Below are 18541 nucleotides of genomic sequence, written 5' to 3'. Positions count from 1 at the left end.
TCGATGTTGTCGCCAGTGGTCGGCGGAAGGTGCACGTGCCCGTCGACCTGGGACCGGACCGCAGCAACGCACGGATGCACGCCAAGACCGTAGGATCCTACGCAGTGCCGTAGGGGACCGCACCGCCACTTCCCGGCAAATTAGGGGTATCGGCGAGGACCATTCGCAACCGTCTCCATGAAGCTGGCCTACGGTCCCGCACACCGTTAGGCCGTCTTCCGATCACGCCCCAACATCGTGCAGCCCGCCTCCAGTGGTGTCGCGACAGGCGTGAATGGAGGGACGAATGGAGACGTGTCGTCTTCAGCGATGAGAGTCGCTTCTGCCTTGGTGCCAATGATGGTCGTATGCGTGTTTAGCGCCGTGCAGGTGAGCGCCACTATCAGGACTGCATACGATCGAGGCACACAGGGCCAACACCCGGCATCATGGTGTGGGGAGCGATCTCCGACTCTGGCCGTACACCACTGGTGATCGTCGAGGGGACACTGAATAGTGCACGGTACGTCCAAACCGTCATCGAACCCATCGTTCTACCATTCCTAGACCGGCAAGGGAACTTGCTGTTCCAACAGGACAATGCACGTCCGCATGTATCCCGTGCCACCCAACGTGCTCTAGAAGGTGTAAGTCAACTACCCTGGCCAGCAAGATCTCCGGATCTGTCCCTCATTGAGCATGTTTGGGACTGGATGAAGCGTCGTCTCACGCGGTCTGCACGTCCAGCACGAACGCTGGTCCAACTGAGGCGCCAGGTGGAAATGGCATGGCAAGCCGTTCCACAGGACTACATCCAGCATCTCTACGATCGTCTCCATGGGAGAATAGCAGCCTGCATTGCTGCGAAAGGTGGATATACACTGTACTAGTGCCGACATTGTGCATGCTCTGTTGCCTGTGTCTATGTGCCTGTGGTTCTGTCAGTGTGATCATGTGATGTATCTGACCCCAGGAATGTGTCAATAAAATTTCCCCTTCCTGGGACAATGAATTCACGGTCTTCTTATTTCAATTTCCAGGAGTGTATATTGCGAAAATCAATGGTCCCATAACACTCCCCTGTGGCACGCCAGAGGTTACTTTAATGTCTGTAGACGTCTCTCGATTGATAACAACATGCTGTGTTCTGTTTGCTAAAAACTCTTCAATCCAGCCACACAGCTGGTCTGATATTCCGTAGGCTCTTACTTTGTTTATCAGGCGACAGTGCGGAACTGTATCGAGCGTCTTCCGGAAGTCAAAGAAAATAGCATCTTCTTGGGAGCCTTTCTGAGTCTCATGAACAAATAAAGCGATTTGGGACTCACACGATCGCTGTTTCTGGAATCCATGTTGATTCCTACAGAGTAGATTCTGGGTTTCCAAAAACGACATGATACGCGAGCAAAAAAACATGTTCTAAAATTCTACAACAGATCGACGTCAGAGATATAGGTCTACAGTTTTGCGCATTTGCTCGACGACCCTTCTTGAAGACTGGGACTACTTGTGCTCTTTTCCAATCATTTGGAACCTTCCGTTCCTCTAGAGACTTGCGGTACACGGCTGTTAGAAGGGGGGCAAGTTCTTTCGCGTACTCTGTGTAGAATCGAATTGGTATCCCGTCTGGTCCAGTGGACTTTCCTCTGTTGAGTGATTCCAGTTGCTTTTCTATTCCTTGGACACTTATTTCGATGTCAGCCATTTTTACGTTTGTGCGAGGATTTAGAGAAGGAACTGCAGTGCCGTCTTCCTCTATGAAACAGCTTTGGAAAAAGGTGTTTAGTATTTCAGCTTTACGCGTGTCATCCTCTGTTTCAATGCCATCATCCCGGAGTGTCTGGATACGCTGTTTCGAGTCAGATACTGATTTAACGTAAGACAAGAACTTCCTAGCATTTTCTGTCAAGTCGGTACATAGAATTTTACTTTCGAATTCAATGAACGCTTCACGCATAGCCTTCCTTACGCTAATTTGTAATGACTGGGTGTTGAGTTTTTAGAACATAGAAATATATTTAGAGCTCAGGTCCTCAATCGACAGTCCATGTACTTTCTTCCTTCAGTATGAGTAAACAAAGGAGCAGCCAGAAGAACTTGTACCGCTCATTAGACCATCGCAACCGAGAAGAGAAATGACAAAAGACAGACTAACTTCTAAAACAAATTCAGGGATGTGGACAAAAGTCAGCGATATAAGGTATTGGCTGACATCACTAGGAATCATATACAGAGATACAACTAATTTATTAATAAAGAAAAAATAATTTCTCAATAAAATATTTGTAAATTTTTGCAACGCTGTCATGGTTAAGCTTCCCCAAATGGCAACAAGAATCATATGCTGAGTTATTGCTGGAGTTATTTCATACTGAATGCACTATCACTAGCTGAAACGTAGAGCACTGACAGTCAAGAATTTTACACACATTACAGTAGTTACAGCAGGAATCGTAGCGGATGCTTTTGTGGTGACCTTTATCTAATTTATTTAAAACCTAAGCGAGACAAAAAATTTAACATCAGTCACATTTACAATGAATGGATTCATTTTACGTTACAATAAAAGTTCTACAGTCAAGTCTATGGCCTCACACAATAAGTAAGTAATGTTGTGGCAAGTGGTTCGCACTTACAACGTGTCTAACTGTACAAAAAATGCAAATGGTATTTACCAGTGAACACTCGATCCTTTAAAGAATCTATCTCCCATGCGTAAAACAACTTCTGATGTCTGATTACTTTAGAAATTAGTTAATATGTTTATTATTTAATGTTAATCACGTGAGCGAGACGAAGTTTAGAAGAGGTTTGTAATTATGCATAATGCTTGTTGGATGTCGCTCAGTGTTCTCACTATGAAACAATGAATGAAATTTGTGTGGGTAATTTGAGCTCCATTTTAAGCAAACGAAAGTTTTTCACGAATCTAAACGTAATTGGTGTTATTTAATCCCCTTGACATGCCAAGAAAATATTAAGCCGCTATTTCGAATCATCTCTGGTTAAGCAATATTCCTTCTTCGTGTGTTAAACGTGATTTAGGTTTAGTTTATGCTGAAAAAGTCTGGCGTTAATTCTTCTTTTTCAGTTTATTGGTTTTCAGGTCGTAGCCATACAGAACAACGTATACACACAGTTTTTTTAAGCGATGTAGGATATTCAGGAGAGGTAAGTGCTGTTAGCTGTCTCATTCTAGGGCACGGTAGTCTCTCAGATGTCCTTGCTGTTTCACTCACAGCACTGTTGTTCAGAACCGCTGCACACCACTACTGTTAAGGCTTCCAGTGCCGTGTACAGAGAAGATACGTCTTCAATCTCGCATTATAGTAAATTAAATTGAATACCAGTGGCGGCTTGTGAGTGTACATTTTGGGCGTTCACAAATTCTTAGATTCAAATAAAATTGAAAGCGTGAAATAGCATCTGTTGTATAGTTATCATTATGAACAATTTTATGCAACTGAAACAACTGCAAAGTATAATAATAATAATTATATGCCTAACTTTTCTTATGAAAGGAAGAATGCATTTGTGAAATTTTGAAGTACAATTTACTAATGAGTAACCTTTCGCCACTGTTCATATCGTCAGTCAAATATTAGCATCACTCCGCAAGTCTCATTTTCTGAACCAGGCAAACGGCATAATTATTTGCTATGAAATGACCTGTCCTTCGATGTAGTACACACAATAGTGAATATCAATGAATGTTACACTGCACTGTAGTTACGCATTAAAGAGAGAAAATTATTTCGCTATATGATTGACGCTGTCTGTTTATAAAGGAAAGCCATTTTTCTGTTTTTCAATCGCGCAGACATCTAGATCAAGCTACGGTTGAAGTTTTAATATCATCCAAAAAATTTTTCTCGACTGCAGGTATTGCCAATGCTGAAAGCCCGTTCTCCTTAATAGTGTTTCGAGGATAGCTTCAATATTCATTGTTGAGAAACGGCGTTCACATTCAACTATTGTAAAACGCATGGTTATAATAATTCTTATTAGCTCACTTAACTGCGGAAATGTATCTAGAGCCGAGTTCCTATACAGCAGAAGCTGTGTCGAAAGTGTTATCTTGTGCAGACTGCTTCTAGCTCGGTTCTCAGTTGTGTCTTCAAAGACCATGGATAAGTATCTACTGTAATGTCAACTTCTCTCCCAGGTAAATTTGTCGACAGTAGGGAAAATAAGCTCACGTCTTTATAATTTTGATTTCACAAGTGTGGTGTCACCACCAGACACCACACTTGCTAGGTGGTAGCCTTTAAATCGGTCGCCGTCCGTTAGTATACGTCGGACCCGCGTGTCGCCACTATCAGTGATTGCAGACCGAGCGCCGCCACACGACAGGTCTAGAGAGACTTCCTAGCACTCGCCCCAGTTGTACAACCGACTTTGCTAGCGATGGTTCACTGACAAAATACGCTCTTATTTGCCGAGACGATAGTTAGCATAGCCTTCAGCTACGACATTTGCTACGACCTAGCAAGGCGCCAATACCAGTTACTATTGATACTGTGCATAATGTACCGTCAAGAGCGACGTTCAACATTTATGGATTAAAGTTAAGTATTCCACCAGCTACGTCCGTTTTTTTCTAAATTCTAAATTCCTTGTCCTGTTCCAGACCTCACGCCAGCCTGCGTGAGCTAAAACGCGTGCCTTTCGGCTTCCTCTAGTAACACGGTGTTGGCTCTCCTGCCAACCACAACAACAAGGTGATTCACACTAATTATATCTTCCAACTCCGGCAGATACTGTATAGCTGTTTGTTGCTTCAAGGTTATGTTGTGATATCCTTAATAATATGTGTGAATGTGTCACAATACGATGAAAAAGAAGGATATGAACTCAGGGTCTTTTAAATCGTAGAAGCGGCCACAAATTTCTCGTCTGGTTTCGTCATCTGCACGATCAGAGAGTGTAATTTCTTTTAAACACTCGGTCAGGCCTTCCTTGTTCTCTTTAATTGTGGTCACTACCCGAATGTTAAACACCTATCTTGTAGCTACTATTCTTGGAAGTCCTAGTTTGCACAACTCTGTCTAGCCCACTGGTTCTGTGTGACGATATGGAGGAAAAGGCCGAAAAGCAAGGGAGATTAGAAAAAATTTTTCTGGCAGATTTGTTTATAGACGCAGCCGTTGGCACGACCACACCAAATTATTGAGTAGAGCAGTGGATATAATAAACCCTAGGATATATCTGCCTAATGCTTATTGAACACAGTCTATGCCTCCGCAGAAAAAGCAGCACCGTGGCAGCATTGTGCGGTTACCTCTTCCTACTTTGTGCCCGCACTCTTTTGCAAATCAGAATTTGTTGCCCTAAATAATATCTCAGCAACCTGTACGTCAGCGTTAAAGAAGGCCCCAAATCTCTCCACACAAAGTCATGACATTCATATTTAGATATATTCCGTGGTAGGCGCGTGTATTGTTTCCTCCAACGTTACAGCCAAATAATGCACACTTAAAATTTCCTTCGTTATTATTTCTCTGCATACAATCCAGAAGTCCACTTTGAACAGCTTTGGATGTAACTTTAAACACAGTTGCAGCTTCTATATGTCCCTTCATTGAGGCGTTGCAGCGCAGTGTAGCCGCGTGGTGTATGGGACCTTGCCATGGTTTGCGCGTCTTCGCCCGTCGGAGGTTCGAGTCCTCCCTGGGGCATGGGTATGTGTGTGCTGTCCTTAGCATAAATTAGTTTATGTTCGATGAAGTAGTGTGTAAGTCTAGGGACCGATGACCTCCGCAGTTTGGTCCCATAGAAACATACCAGAAATATAAAAATTTTTTGAGACGTGCTCTCTGGTGTTCCCTTTCGTTGTGACTACGTAGAGCTGACTCCAAATCACTGCATAATTTTATGCAGTTTATTAGTTTGGAGATTAATGTCCTTCACTACGCACTTTCTTGTTACGCTTTCTCACAGACTCTCTGTATACGCTGTCAAGTGTCGAACTGGTATTCACTTCAGCAAGCATTGAGACTTCAGTGTCGTCACTTTTGCATAAGTGAAGGTTTTCGTGCTTTTTCATTTTTTCGGACAAAAGTACAGAATCCTAAACATTTAAATAAATCCTCGAACTCATTTCCCGGCTGAGAATCACACAAGGGATACAGTGAATTTCCTACGTTGCCCCCACACAACCACTTATGCTTACTGGATACTTCTTTATTAAGTCACGTTTATTAGACTTTCTCAATCAACAGATCTGGACTGGGAAGCCGAATTTCCTTTGTAGCTAACCTGTCCTTGTAATTTAATTTTCTGTTAGCGCTTAAAATATACTCAGCAGAGTTCATGTTGACACTCCACATGAAACCCGGTTTACTGATTTCTGCGCGCAGTGACCCGTACGGTAAACAGCCACCTTCAGATACAAACTGCCGTTTGTGGAAATGAATAAATTCAAATTGTAATGCCCGCCCTAATGATCACTTGAATACAGGTAAGAGAAACCCACTAAACTGATGCACTCGCCTGTTAGGAATACAAAAGGATTACTCTTTGATAAACTCCCAAAACTTAGTACACTCTAACTTATTCAGAAAGATACAAAATAGGTTTCTCTATCAGTTGGTTGGTTGGTTTGAAGATTAATGTGACCAAACTGCATAGGTCATCGGTACCTTGTTTCATAAACACACAGAGCACAGTGAAACCATCCATGAGTCATTCGAAGCACAAGAGAAAAATTCCAGGGGAAGAAAATCCCAATGGTCAATAATAAAGCAACATGGAAAACGGAGCACAGCAACAAAAAAAAAAACATAGAGAAGAAAGGCAGAAAGAATTAAAACTGTACAGCAGAGGATCGTGGCTGGCTGATCACGAAAATAATAGGATGAGCCAGCCACTCTGCAACACGTTAAAATCTCCAGCCTAAAAGATTAGGGTGGAGTCGAATTACAACACAAAACTAATTAAAAGATACAGCTCAAAAGAAGGTCATGTAATAAAATTAAATGGACCTATAAAAGCCGGTTGCGCGAATAAAACTTAAAACTCGATCTGCCATAGAGACATGGTCACCTAGAAGAGATGATAAATCACCCTGGAGATTAAAACCTCGCCTGAGAGCGGTTAAAAGAGGACATTCCAACAACATATGGGCCACCGTCATAGTTGCACCACAGCCACAATGAGGGGGGTCCTCTCGACGCAACAATGACCATGCGTCAGCCAAGAGTGACCAAACCTGCATGGAGGAACCCCACACAGTCGTGGTCTCCTTTACTCGCCGCAGCTTGTTAGGTACAGACAGAGTGCGCCATTCGTCTGCCCACATCCCAAAGACCCTACGGCGCAACACCGATCGGAGATCAGTTGCCGGGAGGCCGATCTCCAACGTCAGTCTGCGGGTAGCTTCTTTGGCTAACTTGTCGATGAGTTCGTTTCCCGCTATCCCAACGTGTCCCGGGGTCCATATGAACACCACTGAACGTCCACGCTGTTCAAGAGCATGAACGGACTCCTGGATGGTACCAACAATGGGATGGCGTGGGTAGCACTGGCCAAGAGCATGTATACTACTGAGAGAATTACTGCAAATGACAAAAGACTCTCCAGTGCTGGTACGAATACGCTCAAGGGCACGAAAAATGGCTGTTAGCTCTGCGGTGGAAACACTGCAGCCTTCCGGCAAGGAGCGCTGGTCTACATAGTCCGCATGAGCATAAGCGTACCCCACACGGCCATCAACCATCGAGCCATCTGTGTAGATAGCCTCCGAGTCAGGGGGTGCGTCGAGGAGAGCAAGAAATTGGCAGCGCAAGACTACAGGAGGAACTGAATTCTTCTGCCATTGTGGGAGGTGCAGCCGAAGCTGCGGCCAACGAATACACCAAGGTGGTGTATGGGGGTGGACCTGAAAAGCAGATGGAAGAGGCAAAGACTCGAGTTCACTAAGGAGTGGCCAAACACGGATCCCAATTGTATGGCCTGATCGCGGCCTCCGGTGTGGGATCTGGACTGCCGCATCAGCGAAAAGGAGACGGTAGTTAGGGTGACGGGGCGAACAACGGACGTGGGCAGCATAGTTGGCTAACAGTTGTTGACGCCGAATGCGAAGTGGAGGAATCCCAGCCTCAGCAATTAGGCTATTAACAGGGCTGGTGCGGAATGCTCCTGTCGCCTGTCGAACTCCACAGTGGTGAACGGCGTCCAGCAGTTGCAATGCTGAGGGCGACGCTGAGCCATACACCACACTCCCATAATCCAGCAGGGACAGCACAAGGACTTTGTAGAGCTGCAGCAGCGTATTACGATCTGCACCCCAAGTTTTGTTGCTGAGGCAGCGAAGGGCATTCAGATGCTGCCAGCACTGACGCTTGAGCTGACGAATATGTGGAAGCCAAGTAAGCCCGGCATCGAACAGCAAACCCAGAAAACGGTAAGTGTCAACAACCCTGAGCATGGCATCCTGAACATAGAGCTCACGGTCGAGATGGACAGTCCGACGCCGACAAGAGTGCGTAACACAAGTCTTCGCAGGAGAAAATTGAAACCCATGGGCTAGGGCCCACGCTTGCGCCTTGCGTATGGCTCCCTGCAACCTACGTTCCGCGACACTAATGGTGGAGGAGCTGAAAAAGATGCAGAAATCGTCAGCATATAACTTGGGTGAGACAGACGAATCTACTGCTGCTGCAAGGCCATTAATGGCCACAAGGAAAAGGGGCATGCTCAATAGAGAGCCCTGTGGCACGCTCAATACAGAGCCCTGTGGCACGCCGTTATCCTGGATATGAAGTGAACTATGGGATGTGCCAATTAAAACGCGGAATGTCCGAACAGATTAAAATTCTGAATAAAAATGGGAAGAGAGCCCCGGAGACCCCACCCGTGCAACGTGGCGAGAATATGGTGCCGCCACGTCGTGTCATATGCTCTGGAGAGGTCGAAAAAGACAGAGGCGAGGTGTTGGCGCCTGGAAAAAGCAGTGCGGATTGCAGACTCAAGGAAGACCAAAGTATCGGTGGTGGAACGGCCCTGACGGAAGCTGCTCTGGCATGGAGCCAGAAGACCCTGAGGCTCGAGCAGCCAACACAGCCGTCGACTCACCATACGATCCAGTAGCTTGCTCAGAGGATTTGTCAAGCTGATGGACCGATAGCTATCCACATTAAGCGGGTCCTTACCAGGCTTCAGCACCGGAATGTGGTACTCTCTCGCCACTGAGACGGAAAGACACCTTCGCCCCAAATGCGGTTGAAGATGGCAAGAACACACCGCTGACCGTCCGGGGACAGGTGTTTGAGCATCTGATTGTGCATGCCATCTGGCCCAGAGGCTGTATCGGGGCACTGTGCCGGGGTGGTTTTGAGTTCCCACAAACTAAAGGGGGTGTTATACGCCTCAGGGTGGCGAGAAGCAAAAGAAAGCCGTTGGCATTCCTCCCTGCGTTTTAGCGCGCGAAACGCAGGCGGGTAATTCCCCGACGCAGAGGCCCGAACATAGCGCTGTGCGAAATGCTCGGCGATTGCATCGGCAACGGTGGATACCGCCCCGTTGATGGTAAGCCCTGCGACACCTGTAGAGTGCTGCAATCCAAAGATGCGCCGAATCTTCATCCACACCTGGGAGGGTGAAGTACGGGAACCAATGGTGGAAACGTACCTCTCCCAGCACTCATGTTTCCGTCTTTTGATGAGCCGCTGTTCCTGAGCACGGAGACGTTTGAAGAAAATGAAGTTCTCCAAAGACGGGTGCCGTTTATGTCGCTGAAGAGCCCGCCGACGTTCTTTAATAGCTTCAGCGGCCTCCGGAGACCACCAAGGCACTGACTTTCGCCGGGGGCACCCTAACGAACGAGGAATGGTACGTTCCACAGCGGAAACAATCGCTGCAGTCAGTGTCTCAACCGCCACATCGATGGTACCGTGGGGGAGAGAGTCAACAGTGGCAGCAAAGGAGGACGTTTCCCAGTTTGCCTTGCTAAATGCCCATCTAGGCTAGCGTTCATGGGAGCGACGCTGGGGCAGTGAAAGGAAGATTGGAAAATGGTCACTACCACACAAGTCGTCATGGACTCTCCAGTGGACCGATGGTACAAGCCCTGGGCTGCACAACGACAGATCTATGGCCGAGAACGTGCCATGCACCACACTGAAATGTGTGGCGGCGCCAGTGTTTAACAGGCCGAGGTCGAGTTGGGAGAGGAGATTCTCGACATCTCTGCCTCGGCCAGTAATCATCGTTCCACCCCACAGGGGAATGTAGGCGTTAAAATCCCCCAGGAGAAGAAAAAGCGTGGGAAGGAGTGTGACAAATGCAGACAATTCGGTCAGGGAGACTGTAGCACCTGGAGAGAGATAGACACTGCATACAATTATGTCCTGGGTAGTCCTTATGCGGACAGCCACAGCTTCCAATTATGTTTGAAGGGGCACAGGAGCACTATATACAGAGGTAAGGACTTACACGCAGGATCCACCTGACACACAATTGTAAGTGCTACGGTTGCAGTAATAACCCCTGTATCCACGAAGGAGCGGGGTCCGCATTGCCGCGAACCAGGTTTCCTGGAGGGCAATGCATAAAGCAGGTGTCATGCTTAGAAGCTGACGTAACTCAGGTAGATGGCTAAAATAACCGCCACAATTCCACTGGAGGATCGTACAAAGCGTGTCCTGTAGGGGCATTCAGGCACTGAAAAGGCACATTACTTTGCAGGGTCACCTGCTGCCATCGACTGAGTGCCGGACGTCGCTACATCCATCGTTTCTGAGGAGACGGCGACACAAAGAGCTCGACCTCATCCTCAGAGGCTGAGCTGACAGGAAGCGGTGGTGCGGGAACCACTGGATCCTTATCCTTCTTAGATAGCTCCCTATTCTCTCTCTTGTCTTTCAGAGGAGGGTTTGCATGCTGGGAGGGCTTTCCTGACGCATTATCACGAACAGACGAAGAGCGCGATGCCCTTCGACCAGCAGCTGGTGGCTTGTTCAGCCACTGTCTAGAGTCTTGTGAGACACTGGGGAAGTCCTTGGAAGGGACTCCCCCAAGGGATCCCTTCCGAACAAGTGTGGCCAGAGGAGGTTGTTGCATCTCCGGCTGAGCAGCCGGAGGAGGCTGTTGCTTCTCCAGCTGAGGAGCCGGAGGAGGCTGTTGCCTCTCCGGCTGAGAGGTGGGGATGGATGTCCCCAGTTGGTCGGGGTCCACTGCTCCCAAACCGGGTGTTTTGGGAGCAGCGGAAGAGAGTGTGTCCCCTACTAGCAGTGGGGCAGGCGTAACTGGACCGTTCTGTGGGCCAACTGAGAAGGGAGTCTTTGCAGGAACTGGTGGCGGCAGAGTTGCAGCCGCATAACTCCTCAACATAGATGTGGGGTTGAGTCGTTCTAGCTTCTTCCTTGCCTCTTGGTAGGTTAAACGGTCCAGTATCTTCCGCTCTCTTTGGTAGACTGCACAGTCTGGCGAGCAGGGAGAATGATGCTCCCCACAGTTAACACAGGTGGGAGGCGGAACACATGGAGCATTAGGATGTGAAGGGCGTCCACAATCACGACACGTGGGGCTGGCAGTGCATCTGGAGGATATTTGTCCGAACTTCCAGCACTGGAAGCATCGCATAGGTGGCTGGACATAGGGCTTGACATCGCACCGGTAGATCATGACCTTGACGTTCTCAGGCAAACAGTCACCCTCTAAGGCCAGGATGAAGGCACCGGTAGTGACCCTATTATCCTTGGGCCCTCTAAAGACACGACGGAGAAAGTGCACACTTCGTCGTGTCAGGTTCTGCCGTAGCTCGTCATCAGACTGTAGCAGAGGATCTTTATGAAAGATAATCCCCTGGATGAAATTTAAGGACTTATGGGGAGTGACGTGAACGGGGATGTCACCGAGCTTCTCACAGGCGACTAACGTCCGTGACTGTGCAGATGAATCTGCTTGTATCAAAATAGCCCCACTCCTCATTTTGGAAAGAGATGCCACTTCCCCAAACCTATCTTCAATATGGTGAACAAAGAAGAGAGGCTTAGTCCCCAAAAACGAATCCCCATCAGTTCTGCTGCACACAAGGTATTGCGGTGAAGACGGCTCCTGTCTGTCCGCAGCCCTACATTCCTCCCATGGCGTGGCTAGTGAAGGGAACGATTTGGGGTTATATGTCACAGCATTAAATTCTGTCTTACCGCGCTTAGAGACGTTGGTGGTCGTGCGGCCACCGGATTGAAACTTCACCCGCTTCATCGCGGGGCATCCGCCCCGATGCCTTCCACTCCGACCAGGGGCTCTCCCCACGGGGGCCACCCAGCCACAGCAAAGGCCACCTGGCAGGATGGCCGATGCCGGGAATCCTGATGCCCCAGAGAGACGAGCATCTACTCCTTGGCTTACGTGGGGAGGTGTCAGCTCAGGCATCGACAGTACGATCCCTGTGTTGTCAGGGGCCCACAACCTAGAGGGTACATGACGACCCCACCACAACGGGCTGGCTACTGTGCTGGATTTTGGGTGCCATGGGGAGCCCAGAGGTATTGTGGGTGCAGATGGTGACGCACTAATGGTGTAACTGACACAAACCATCAGGTGTGTATGCCCAAAAAGAGGGATGCAGGGTGCAGTTACGACGCAAGGACGATAAAAAGTGCCAAGGTCTTAGGGCACAGAGGGCTGATGGTGCACCACATAAGGCGTACTTCCCCAAAAGGCTCGTACTTCGGTAGAATTTGGAAAAATGGAGGTCAAACCCCAATGAGGACCGTCACATTAATAGCCGAAACAGTTGAGACTCCTTTTAGTCGCCTCTTACGACAGGCAGGAATACCGCAGGCCTATGCTAACCCCCAAACCCGCAGGGGGATCTCTATCAGTATAGCCGTAACATATACTGATGTCCGACCTAATTTTATTATATAGTGAGTGAATTGGTAAATGTGAGGAGTGTGATACCATCTAGCGGGATTAACGCAAAGCGAACGGACATAACCGTGTGGCGCAGTGTGCAACAAACCATTGGCACTGACGTAAACTTGTAGTTCAGTGGTAAAGGCTAACTGTGAAAGTCGTGAACCGTTAATGTTGTTTATCAAATCTGTGTGGATTTGACTCATAAGGCTATTCCGTCATGCCAGTTGCGCGTGATCAAAAGCTGCTTCAAACGTGAAAAACTGAAGATGTGCTCGCGATTCTGATGCCAAATTGCATGGTGTCCAGAGAACCTGCAATCTAACGTAGCGCTATAGATTTATGTGCCGGATATTTCAGATTGCTTTTAACATCATTCAAAGGATAATAAGGACTAAACCCGCAATGTGTCACAAGTTAGGGTTTCCCACGCTCTTACACTCGTACGCAGCAGCCGCCACTTTTGGGTACCCGTCTCTTCTGAGTATTGCAAGTGAAGAAGTTGCTCCTACCCAGCGTAATTGACTTCAAATGAAACATGATAAATAAAACAAGAAAGAAATCTGAAGTTAATTAAAATACCTACAGTGAAATTGGCACCTTTGTCCTACAAAGTTCGTTAGTGACAGTCATGATCCACATATCAGCTGAACGATAATTCTGATGAGTTAATGGGTAAATGATCAAAGTTTTTGTATCTGTACTCTGAACTCTTTTCTGAGCCGCTCAAAGTATTAATAACGGATAATAATAGGAGCAGTGTTGTAGGTATGGACCTGCCCACTCTTCTTTAATTGTAGCGGACGATAATGGATAAGTTTAAACAATAATGTCAACTTCTCTGTCAGGAAGATTTATCGACACTACAGGAAAAGAGCTCACATGTAATAATTTTGATGCAACGGGTTGATTAATGAATGAAAATCTTTCATTCACATGTCTTATTATGGTGTCACAAATTTCCTTCCCATTGCCTACTTTGTTTTATGTTTTTATTTCCTCTGAATTGGTTTTCCAGTGAAAGTATATCTTATTAGTTTAACTAGATCTTCAAACTCCCGTGAATATTTTCTAGTAGTTGTTGCTTCGAGATTCTGTTGTAGTATCCTGAATAACTGTCTGCATGTGGCATGAAATTATGAAAAAAATAAAATAAAATAAACTGGAGAGGCGGCTGCAACTTTCTCGTCTGGTTTCGTCATTTGCACGATGAGAGAGGGTAAACTTTCGTACACACTCTACCAGACTTTCCCTGTTCTCTTTAATTGTATTTACTGTCCGAATGTTAAGCCCCACCTTGTAGCTGCTATTCATGGTTGTCTAGCGTGTACAACTCTATCTAACACACTACTTTTGTGTGACGATCCATAGGAGAAGGATAGAAAGCATGGGATATTAGAGTTAAATATTCTAGCAAATTTGTCCATAGATGGAGCATTTTGCAGAACCAGATCAAATTGTTGAGCACAGCAGTGGATATAATAAGCCCTAGTATATACTTGCCTAATCCTTACCTGAACACAGTTGTTCCCAACAGCATCACCGTGACGGCAGTGTGCGATCACCTTCTCCTTCTTTGTGTCCGCATGCTTTTGTAATCCAGAATTTATTATTTTAAATAACATCTCAGCATCCTGTGCGTCAGGCTTAAAGAAGACCCAAAATTTCTCCACATAGCGCCATGAAATTCGTATCCATACACAGCATTAATTGTTGAATACTACAAGTATATGTTGTTTTATCCGATATTACAGAGAAGTAATGCACACTTAAAATTTCTTGCAGTTATTATTTCTCTGTATACAATCCTGAAATTCATTTTGAACTGTTTTTGATGTACCTTCAAACACACTTACCGTCTCTAATTGTCCCTTCATTGATACGTCAGCAGTGCTTTCTACATATACAGGGCCACGAAAAACTCCCGAGTTTTGATTCTTCCCGTTCGTCATGAACACCTAAAGCTAACTCCAACGCCCCGCAGAACTGTATGCATTCTTTTTATCTGGAGAGTTATGTCTTCCATTATCCACTTGTTCGTTATGTTTCCTCACAGTAAATCTTCTAGCCTTTTCTCAAATTGTACTCAATAGTAGCTAAAGTGTTTATGGTTGCTAGCAAGTTATATAAAATGTATGTTCCTGAATAATAAAAGCTTTTTAGGACGAAAACAAATGACTTTATATCTTAAAGTACATGCCTCTACTTCTACTACAAAGTACGACATACGTATGTCGACTACAGAATATCTTAAGGATTGAGTATTTTCGAAGCATTTTAACAAATGATGTTCAAATTTTATTGCCTACATACCAATTGCAAACATAAGCATCCTGCAATTAGCATCAGCACATTTACATGTGTGTGTAGTGCTGCCACATCTCTCTAAAATAGGACGAGAGAATCTACTCATGAAAAGTAAATACACACAGAGAAAGAGTGCAGCTAAGTCGCACACACACACGGTATGCAATATACATCTACAAATCATGGACCAGTCACGCACACATCCTGTCTCTCTCACACACGTAAATAGTTCCGTCGTGCCTCTAATCGACATGACGAGACTGAAAATTAACTTGATGCATCAGTGTGTTAGCGCATCTGCCCGCCTAAGGGCGGAACTTGATTTTGTACATTTTTGACTGTAGAGACATGAACGCCACAACAGGCAACCCTTTCGTGTTTCCGAGACTACGTTTTCTCAGTATGACACTGGAAATTACATTGGTGATTGCCCATGTATGAAACTGAAATGAATTTGAAGTTACTTTCTCTTAGCATGAATCTTACACGTAAGATTATTATTGCTCCAAAGAACGAAGAACGCATCTGACAATATTGAACTGACGCATAAAATGAAAAATCCTCTCTGCAAACAATCATGACTAAGTTACTGAGTCCCACAAAGTTAATGCATCGTTTTATGAATGTCTATTTTAAACTGCTCTCCCTCTACTCGATTCACCTCTGACTGTAACTGTGACCTTCATACCAGCGTCCGATGGCTGAAAGAAATAAAGAGTAGCAGTGTGTGTACGTTTTTGAACAGGGGAGCGCAATGAAAATTTCAGTTCAATGCTGCATACCAAGAGTCACAATCAAGTAAATATCAGCCTTCGCTAAAGCAAGCCAGAGAGCTATTTAAATAACTGCAAAGTGGTAGATGTATACAGCATCAATTGTCTTAAAGTAATAGAAGCATAGTCCAACTTTCAGTTACAGCTTTTAGACAAAACACTTAGAAAAAAATACCTATAAGACTAAATGTAAACTGTAAACGTATAAAGTGACCCACATGATATACGTATAATTTAATAAATATTTAGTTGATAACCAGGTGTTTGGAAGGAGAGAGTAAGATTACACTACCAATTTCATCCATAACTATATGCTCCTACGAAGAGAGAGTAAAAGTATACATCACAACCTGACAGCCACGAACCAGTAGGACACCTGAATATGTGTTAAAACTCTGCAGTTCAAAATAGGAAACCTGTGGCACTTGTAAAGCTAAGTTTCTCGGTTCTATTTACGGTGATGTACTCAAATCCAACATTTCAAGTTTCCGGTCACTGTGTTCCAAACTTCTTGTTTGTCAACGGACGTGTGAAATGACATAATTAGTATGGATTCAATAAAACCTGAAATGATATGGCTAAAATTAATGATTCGCACTCCAAGTCACTGTGTAGAAGTTCTGAGAATACTGAGACTAGGGTTAATATCTTAGTTGCCACTCCTTGAACTAACCACATTCAAGATTAAGATCACTGTTCAAGGAGCATTCAAAAGATACTATTTGAGATCTGACCTAAGACTAGTAATATGGAGATGAACAGTCGTAATAGCAGTGAACCTGTAGTGTACACTGTAAACTGCATGAAGTGAAAGTGGACCTCATAGGTCCAACTAGCAGTCACTTCGCACACCCTAATAAGATATTCCTGTTGATGAAACTAATCAACTGGAAATTTTGTCGTCGGAGCGATACGGTTTGCAAACAAGCAAGTAGTGTTTGACGTGTAACTTGTAATATGTGATTAAGAATTAGTTTCATTCTTCGAGTGAATGAGTACATTAGTGCTGAAATATTTCAGTTCAATTGGCCTCACCTGTCAGTAGCACTGTGGCATTATGCCTAAAGAAAAGTAGTGCGTTAAGATACTGAACAGCGTCTGCTACAAAGAGATAAGTTATATAATTTCTACGTCTGTGTTACCGTTGAGCTTCTACATACAAGCTTCTACCAACATTATACAAAAAACTGTGCAAGAATCACAATGTAAGTTACGACAGTGCCAATCACGGCAACAAACAAGTGCAGATCTATGTCGAAGAATCCGGCAGCAGAAAAAGCAAGCTTCCCCATTGACAGTTGGAGAACACCTGGCGCCGAGGAAGGAGGTCGTATAGCCAGAATCAAATCCATCAGCCTGCCTGCTGTGGCAGCACGGCCAGACGCAGAGGAGCAAGCCCAGCACATGGCGAGAAGGCTGCCTGCTGTAAACACCAGATCCACGCATGTCACATATACGACGACAAGCGACTCCTTCTGGACAAACTTGTACCACCTCAGAAGCAGCACGAGAAAGTAGGTCTTTAGCACCATGCGAACCAAGCTCTTGAGCACAGACAGCAGCAGCGCGAGTCCAAAGTGCTGTCCGCAGAGTCGGGCGACGCGGTGGAGGGACAGCCTGGCGCGCTGCAGCCGCCGCAGCTCACCCTCCGCCACCCACAGCCGCCCTCCGGAGGACGCCGCCTCCTCCAGCTCCGCCTCACTGCACAGTGGCGGCCGCACACTCCTCACCAGCTGTGTACAGACGGCACCCATCCGGTCTCGCACTGTTAGCACAATACTGAGGAACTGCACTTGCCACAGATAAGAATATGGTAAAAGGAAGTGGATAAGTATTGCTCTCCGTCCTCCAGTTAGCTGAATGGCATTGGCTGTAGCCACAAAAAGCAATTTTATTATAACGGTAGAAAGCAGAAAAATGGACATTATTCTTGTCTTCTTGAAGGTTTGAAAACTAATTTTACCACATTGACGTGGAAGTAAAATATCCACCTTGTCTAACAGATCAGTAAGTTCACATATAAACTGCTTCCTCGTAATAAGGCACGTGATTAGCAGTGCTGTGGGTTCCAACCACATCAACAGAGTCATGACCACTAACGGAAACTGTGCCGCTCTCAGAAAACCTGGAAATAAATATGTGCACGAGTGGGTGTAGCTGCAGTAAGAGCCAACACCCGTGATGACAGCTAACCACACTGCAGTTATAGCTTCACTGAGAGGTCGTCTGAGCCCACGTTTAAATACGTTGTTCCTGTTGGAGCTCATTACGGGATTCAGACCACAGATGTGGCTCACCATGTACAACGGTCTTATGGCTGTTTTGAAACTGTAAGACTCCATTACAAAACGCGTATGACTGAGATATGGCCGTTAGTGAAGAGATTTTGGTAGATATTATGTACAGCTAACCATGCAAGATATTAATCACCTTGTTTACACATATCCGATTTTAAAGCAAAACAATAGTATAGTGTGAGGCAGCAAGTTTTCTGCTCCCGCTGTTCTCACTAGTGTGAAGCAACTCTGATGGCTGCAGGCAGAGTGAAACCTGGTATGCAGTACACTGAAGACGCTCGGTATTGCGGAGGACGCGATAACTAGATGGCCTTCCGATCA

Source organism: Schistocerca cancellata, chromosome 1 (genome assembly GCF_023864275.1).
Source record: "Schistocerca cancellata isolate TAMUIC-IGC-003103 chromosome 1, iqSchCanc2.1, whole genome shotgun sequence".
In the NCBI taxonomy this organism is placed as follows: domain Eukaryota; kingdom Metazoa; phylum Arthropoda; class Insecta; order Orthoptera; family Acrididae; genus Schistocerca; species Schistocerca cancellata.
Note: the sequence above shows the minus strand (reverse complement) of the source record.